The sequence below is a fragment of the Zingiber officinale genome, chromosome 6A (assembly GCF_018446385.1).
Source record: "Zingiber officinale cultivar Zhangliang chromosome 6A, Zo_v1.1, whole genome shotgun sequence".
Lineage (NCBI taxonomy): Eukaryota > Viridiplantae > Streptophyta > Magnoliopsida > Zingiberales > Zingiberaceae > Zingiber > Zingiber officinale.
The window spans coordinates 91,338,193-91,345,809 of record NC_055997.1 but is presented as its reverse complement, the minus strand read 5'-3'; the positions used below and the strand labels follow the sequence as shown (position 1 = coordinate 91,345,809).

Here is a 7,617-nt window from a genome sequence, read left to right as displayed (position 1 = left end):
CTAGTCCTCTGGCCACGAGTCCATCCTCGACTCCGACACTCGCACTATTAGAATGTATACTAAAAGCCTAGCTTTTTGTATGAATATTTATATTTTGAAATGATAATCACTTTGGTCAAATGTTACATTTTATATTTATATGTTAATGTAGTTACCCATTTAATTTATATTGTAGATAACATGGTGTGTGGTGTCACACAGAAGATCATGTTATCAGTTTCTTATAAATTATAAATAGTAGCTCACGACCGAGATGGATAGGGACAAACCATTGGAACGGTTGTAGTGTAATTTAGGATTAGTCTGTCTTAACTACAAAATTACATTGGTACACTATGTGTGTATTGAGCAGGACCATTTGAGGTTGTTCGATTTATACTGACTGCATAAAAGAATAGAACCTCTGTTATTATGGATGTGCGTTCTCTTAATCCCGATATAATAATAAGCACGTATACTTAGTATTCATTTCTTTGACTTATCAATGGGTGAGATTTATTCATTAAATCAATAGGCCCGATGAGTTGGGAGATAATACCATTTATATAGTGTGTTGTTGATTATAAAAGGAAACTGCGTCCTATTTGTTCCTGTCTGGAAGCTGAGAAAACGAACCTGCCGGTATGACGTGTCTGGAATGTTGACCGCATCCCCATGACCCGGTCGATGAGCCGTCCGCTGCATTGACCAAGTCGTCTGAAGTCCTCCTCCAGTCAACTATACCTGTATCCAGCGACCGGGTTCCCCCGGTCTCTGGTACCTCGGTGCTCAAGGCGAATTCCACAGACATATGAGCAACCGAATACTAATGACAACATAATTAACTGAATGCAGAAAAGGTACGAGAACGTACCCTGGCCCAGGGGGCGCCCTCGGATGGAGCGGTGAGCTGGTTCCGGCAAGGTGGATGAATGCAAGTCGGTCGGGCAGCCGAATCCGCGGGCGATAACTCGGAATCTAGTGCGGCATGGATCCAAAAGATGGCACGTAGGCCGGAATACCACAACAACTCGCAGGCCGGAGCTCGGCACGCAGGCCGGATAAGCCCAATAACCCACAATGATGATAATGATACAAAAAGTAAAATACCTCGGCGCGATGGCCGGAATTACCCAAATAGTACTAAGCTGTGGCTACCTGGAAGGTGACGATATCTACTAAAGACAACGGCAGTAGACGCGTGAGGGGGCTATTGCGGCTGTCGGCGACGGCTATGACCGCGGGAGAGGGCAGCGATGGCTGCCGGCAGTGGCTATGGCCACGAGAGAGGGCAGCGGTGGCTGCCGGCGGCGGCTATGGCCGCGGGAGAGGGCAGCGGTGGCTGCCGGCGGCGGCTGTGGCCGCGGGAGAAGGAGAAGGAGAAGGAGAGCCGGAAGTCCGGTCCCTTGGCAGCGTCAGCCGGCGAGGAGGCCGAAGGCAGTGCTGACTGCGGGTGGCGGCGATAGAGGAACGCTCCTCCTCTCTCTTTCTCTGGTGGCGGATCCTTCCCCCTCCTCACGAACAGAATCCCCCCCTCCTCTTTCCTTTTTCCCTTGCGGCGCCATTTTGTTCTCCCTTAAAGAAACCTAAACATTCAATTACCCAAATGCCCTTTGACCTCCCCTTAATTCCTCCCATGCCACATTCATATCCGGAACACTATTTATTTAGGTTGATGATGCCCCCTTGAGTAGCTCATAAGAATTATCATGTAAACCCTGCAGGTGGACTTAATCCGACATGATAATAAGGTCGAGTGGTACTACTCTTGGAGCTAGATGTTAATTAATTGAGTTGTCAGTAACTCATTTAATTAACGGACATACGATATCTTAAACACAGGGAGATTAACACACTCATGATAAGAAGGAGCCCATATTATAATATGGGATTAGTGCGGTAGTTCAATAATAACTCTTTAGTGGTATGAGTTATTATTGATGAACTTGAGTTGGGTGTTCGGGTCGAACACAGGAAGCTCAAGTCCATCAGGAGGCCAAAACTAATTCCTCCTCTCGGTCCTTGTTGTAGCCTCTACATAGCCTCACATTCACTCGCTTGATTTTGTTTCCTACCCAAGAAAAGGGCTGGCCAAGCCTTGCTTGGTGCCCAAGCAAGGGGTCGGCCAAACCAAAAGAAACAGAAAAGAAAAGGAAGAGAAAAGAAAAGAAAGAAAGAAAAAAAAAGAAAAAGGTGGAGATTTTTTCTCAACAGAATTAGAGATTTTTTCTAAAATAAATTATGTTGATTCTTTCTTAAAAATTTTCTAAAAAGAATTATATTAATTCTTTCCTAAGAAATTTTTCTAAAAAGAATTATGTTAATTCTTTTCTAGAGATTTTTTCTAAACAAAAATTCTGTTAATATTTCTCCTCTTTTATCTGGTGCCAAAGGTTATAAAAAGGGAAGAGACCATGCCACCATAACCTAATCTCTCTTGAGTTGTTTTCCCTTGCTTATGGCTGGCACCTCATCTCTTCTTTTCTCTCTTTTCTTTTCCCCTAAGTCCGGGGCCCACCTCCTCTCTTCCTCCTAGGGCCGGCGCGCCACCTTCTCATCTCTTCATCCCTTTCCTCCCTCTAGGGCTAGCACACATCTCCCTTGGTGGCTGGAGCTTGGAGGAGAAGAAGAAGAGAAGAACCACCCTAGGTGGTAGGCGGTTTGGAGGAGAAGAAGAAGAAGGAGGCACCCCTTTTCTTTGCATCTTTTGGTGGTAGGCGGCTTGGAAACAAAAGAAGGTTCGGGTGGTTTGTCTTGGTAGATCATCGCCCACACGACATCCAAGAAGAGGAGAGGAATACAACAGAAGATCAAGAGGTCTTTGTCTACAAAGAAAGGTACAACTAGTTATTTATTCCGCAGCGCAACTAGTTATGTTTTCTTTATATGGATCCTGAACACCAACACAAGAGGCAAGCGATCTTGTGCTTCGATCAAGATGCGTTTTGGTCAATCAAGGACTTGCTTGATTGATCAAACACATGTTTGATCGAGCATGTAGGTTGCTAGGAAAAGTTCTGTGCCTGCACAAATTTTTGTACAGGGGTTTTACATAGAACGTAATTTCGAGCGCCTTCACACACTTCCTCTAGTGACCACTCTTCCTCCCACTTTGCCGTCCATTGCTTCAGTATTGACTCCTACATTCACACTTCCTTCGGTGGCCTCTCCTCTACTTGCCACTGCTTTGACCTAGACTTTGACGACCACACTTCTTCCATTAACCCCTATTGTAGGATCAAATAAAGCGCTAAAGGGGGAGAGAGTGAATAACACGTATCATTTTTTTTACATTTTTCAAAAACTTGAGAATAACAATGAAAATAGAAGTTAAACAAATAGAAACAATACTAACACCTTTTATTTTTTACTTGGTTTACAACCTGTATTACTAATCCAAGGTCCTCAATCGTTGATCGCTTTCGTTAGACAATCCACTAAGTATTTGATAAGTACAGTAATCTGAATCTACACAATAATTAAATACAATAATAAAAGATACCGACAATAATAGAAACAAAAATTTGATTATAGTCTGTTGCCGTAGCACTTCGGTGGAGTTTATGAGCAGCATGATTGTATTCAACATAAATAAGTGTAGAAGATTGATATACTGAGCTCCGGATCGAAGGTGCTTTTATAGCCCATTATTCCAAGTGTCTAGACTAGCCCTGGGTGCCTTCAGCAAGAGCTATCTGATCCACCTTCGTCACTAAATTATCCACCTCTAGATGCCTAGACCACCTCCGGGCCCTTGGATTGTTGATGTGGCTGCAACTAGGTGAAGCTCTATCCGAGTTACCTTTATCCATTCCTGGGTGCTTGGATACCTCCCGGGCTCTTGGAAGTCGATGTGTGCCAGACAATTAGATTGTGCCAATTCAGCTGTACGAGTGGCTGAGTTCGACTTTATTCAGGTGCCTTGACCCACTCGGGGTTCTCAGACCTCTAATTGCCTGGGTCCACTCCAGGTGCCCGGAGACGCTTTCTCCAGCCAACTTCCAACTTTATGTTCCTGCATCACAGAGTTAGCAGAACAGACATAATAAATATTTAAGCATAACTTGACAATCTTAGGACTGTCCGGTCATGACTTTCGAATTTTCCGTCAAACTCTAGTTAGGCAGACACTGACTGTTCCTTTCAAGGGGCACATCCTCACCTACTCCTCTCAGGTGAGTTTAACTGACTTGCCAAACATTCAGTTTGTTTGGATTTCTCGCTTGGCATTTGATCCTCCAACCTCAAGGATTTCCTCTTGATGTCCGATCCTCTAGACCCATCGACCAGTTAGATGTTTTGTCCTTCAAACCTGTATAGACTTCCTATCTAGTTTACTCGATCTGCCAAGTCTTCTGCTTAGTATCCGGTCTAGCTGACTTACTAGGTGATGTGCGTAGATTATATACACTTATTTAACATATTTTGATGCACATTTACATATTTTATGCATGCTTTGTCTATGCACTGTCATACTCTTAGTCTTATTTTCAGCATAATTACTCCTCTTTGTTTAGAGATATGCTCTTGTGTATTTTCTGTTGACAGGAGTCAAATTTGAAGAGGAAATGATGTTCGTGGTCGAGCCAGTCAACAACCGAAGGAAAACAACACTGGCAATGTGACCTACACGACCATGTCAAAGAAGCAAGGAGGAAAATGACCTTGACCCTATGGTGCACATATGCCGTGTGGCTTCACCAAAGGAGGAGAATGACATGGCCGTGTGAGAGCCACACGGTCGTATCACCCAACAACATCACCAGAGTAGGGCCGTGTAGATCCACACACCCATGCGACACTTCTAGAGAGCAAGCAGAGATTGGATGTGTGGTCCACACGACCGTGTAGGATTTCCAGAGACCAAGAATGGCCAGGCCGTGTGAGCCACACGGCTGTGTAGGCCATCCAGAGCCAAAGCAGAACATGACCGTGTGGATCCACACGACCGTATCACCCTGGCCGAGAGGAGAATGTAAGAGGCCGTGTGAGAGCCACATGGCCGTGTCATGGGCTGTGTGGTGCCCGTACCCTAGCTCTATAAAAGGGGTTTCTTCCCCTTTCAGAGGGGGGAAGGCTCTCCCTTTGGGGAGATCCAATTTGGAGCTGTTCTTCATCTGTGATCTGTCGATCCGTGGCCATCTCCATCTCCACATCAACTCCGGTAGCTAAGGATTTGTTCCGAAGATCACTCATCGACACTAGATAGGCTTTTCTATTCTCTTTTCTCTGGATTAGGATTGAAATGCTTGTAATCTTCTTGTCTTCGGATCTTTACCTTTTTGATATGGAGTAGATCCATTGTTCTAGGACTAAGGGAGTATTTGTGATGTGATTTGATGTAAGATCTCATGGATATGCCAATTTCCTATCTAGATGATGTTAACATGTGTTGTATCTATTTGATCTTGTGTGGATTCATGTGTTTGGACCTAATTACAATGTTTGATTGAATGTTTGTGATGCTTGTGGATCCCGTAGAGGGATGCCCTAGATCGTATGACCGAGGGACGCTCGTGACAAGCAGTCCTGCTAACGGACGTCTAGGGTGTCTTCTTGAAAGGTGAAGCAAGTCTCTACAAGGAGGTGGAATGGTTGAATGTACTTAATACCTACATCATTACGTGGATTGAGTAGAGATGTGTTTCTGTGTTGTATGACCGAGGGATGCTAGTGACAGGTAGTCCCGCTAATAGACTTCATAGGGATCATATCTATTTATTCAGTTGTGGTGTAGATCAAGGTCCCTTGTCGGTTGTCGTATACAGGAGAAAACTGGTAACTTCCTACAAATGCATGTTAATTGAGGATATGAATTAGTGAACCATATTACATCGATAAATATCACAATGAAACTGAACTCCTAGAACACTCATAAAAATCAAGTTCCTTCATTTACTTTTCTGTTTCTATTTCTAGTTGCTTTACTAGTACATTCACTACCTTTGTCAATTGTTTAGCTAATTCGTCGTGAGACATCTCTAATACTTATAACCAGTCCCTATGGGATCAATAATCTTTTATTACTGATGATGAAACTACACACTTGCGGTTGCGTAATAAGTTTTTTGTGTCATTGCTGGGGACTGTGCTTATAACATTAGAGTTAGACTAAACATTCTTTTTTCTTCCTATTACTAATTTGTAACTAGTCTTAGTAATTCTATTTTCGTTTTGCAAATTTTATATTGCATTTCCTTATTTCTTCTTTCTGCAATTCAAATTTGGCATTTTACATTTTTAGTACTTTAGTTTAGTTTTTATCTTTTAAGTAAAAGAAAAACTTCTCTGATAAAAAATATATTTGGAATCTTGTTCTTGTATGTGCTGATATAACTTTGCAGGAGGTTTATTACCTTTTGATCCTGAGATTGATAGAACTTTTCATAGAAGGAAAATCTTGCAAAGACAACAAGTAGAACAAGAACATTCAATCATGGCAAACAAACCATTGAAGGATTATGCAGCACCATATGCATGAGGGCTTCGATCTAGCATCACCAGACCACCTATTGAAGCCAACAATTTTGAGATAAAGCCTGCGATAATTACCATGGTACAACAGAACCAATTCGGGGGCGGACCACATGAAGATCTGAATCAATACCTTGAAGATTTTATGAAATTTGCAGTATAATGAAAATGAATGGTGTTCCAGCAGAGACTTTAGTATCATTATTTGAGTTTTCTTTGAGAGATAGAGCTAAATAGTGGCTAAATTCTTTACCAGCCAACAACATATCCACTTGGGAGCAATGTGAGCAACAATTTCTGGACAAATTCTATTCCTCTAGCAAGACTGCTCATATGAGAAATTTGATAGCAAGCTTCAGACAACCAAACTCTGAATCATTATTTGAAGCATGAGATAGATTTAATAATATACTCAGACAATGCCCACACCATGGACTTGAAAAATGGTTAGTATTACACACATTTTATAATGACATCAATTACCATACAAAAGTGTCCTTAGATTCTGCAGCTGGAGGGGCACTGATGAATAAAAGTCTTGATGAAGCCGAAGATATAATTGAAAGTGTAGCACAAAACCATCATCAATCGATATCAGAAAAATATGGAGGTTATTTGTCTATAAACCCAACTAAAACATCAAGAAAATTTGATTTATATACAATCACTTTGATATTTACAAAGTTGGATGCTCTTACCAAAAAGCTAGAAAATATGGGAACTAATTCAAGCACGGTCAATGCCATAGTATGTGTTTGTGAAACATGTGGAAGTTTAGATCATGCTCAAGACTCATTCCCCTTGGGAGTCATCTCTGCACAAGTCAATCAAATTGAGCAGTGTGACGCTATCATGAGTTATAATCAAAGGCAGAACAATCCATACTCCAACACATACAACCCTGGTTGGAAGAATCATCCACACTTTTTTTATCGTAACGACCAAGAACAAGGACCATCCACGGGGGCTAGACCAAGCTACCAGCCTGAACAACAAAGCTATCAACAATAACAACCTACTCAAGGCTATCAATTATCCAAATTGGATAAAATGCTTGAGGAAGTCATTTATGGTCAAAATGAATTGAAGCAAGAAATCAAGATACTAAATCAGAGAATGGATAGTTCTGAGAAGCACCAGAAAATGCAAGATAGCCAGATTGCT

The 7,617-nt window shown here is 42.1% G+C and overlaps 1 non-coding gene across 1 annotated transcript; it reads right to left on the bottom strand.

The window, feature by feature from the left end:
- Positions 1–6,783: 6,783 nt before the first annotated feature.
- On the bottom strand, positions 6,784–6,890 carry LOC121998890. The gene has a single exon (XR_006116677.1). It is a non-coding gene; the product is annotated as a small nucleolar RNA R71 (small nucleolar RNA).
- Positions 6,891–7,617: the final 727 nt, after the last annotated feature.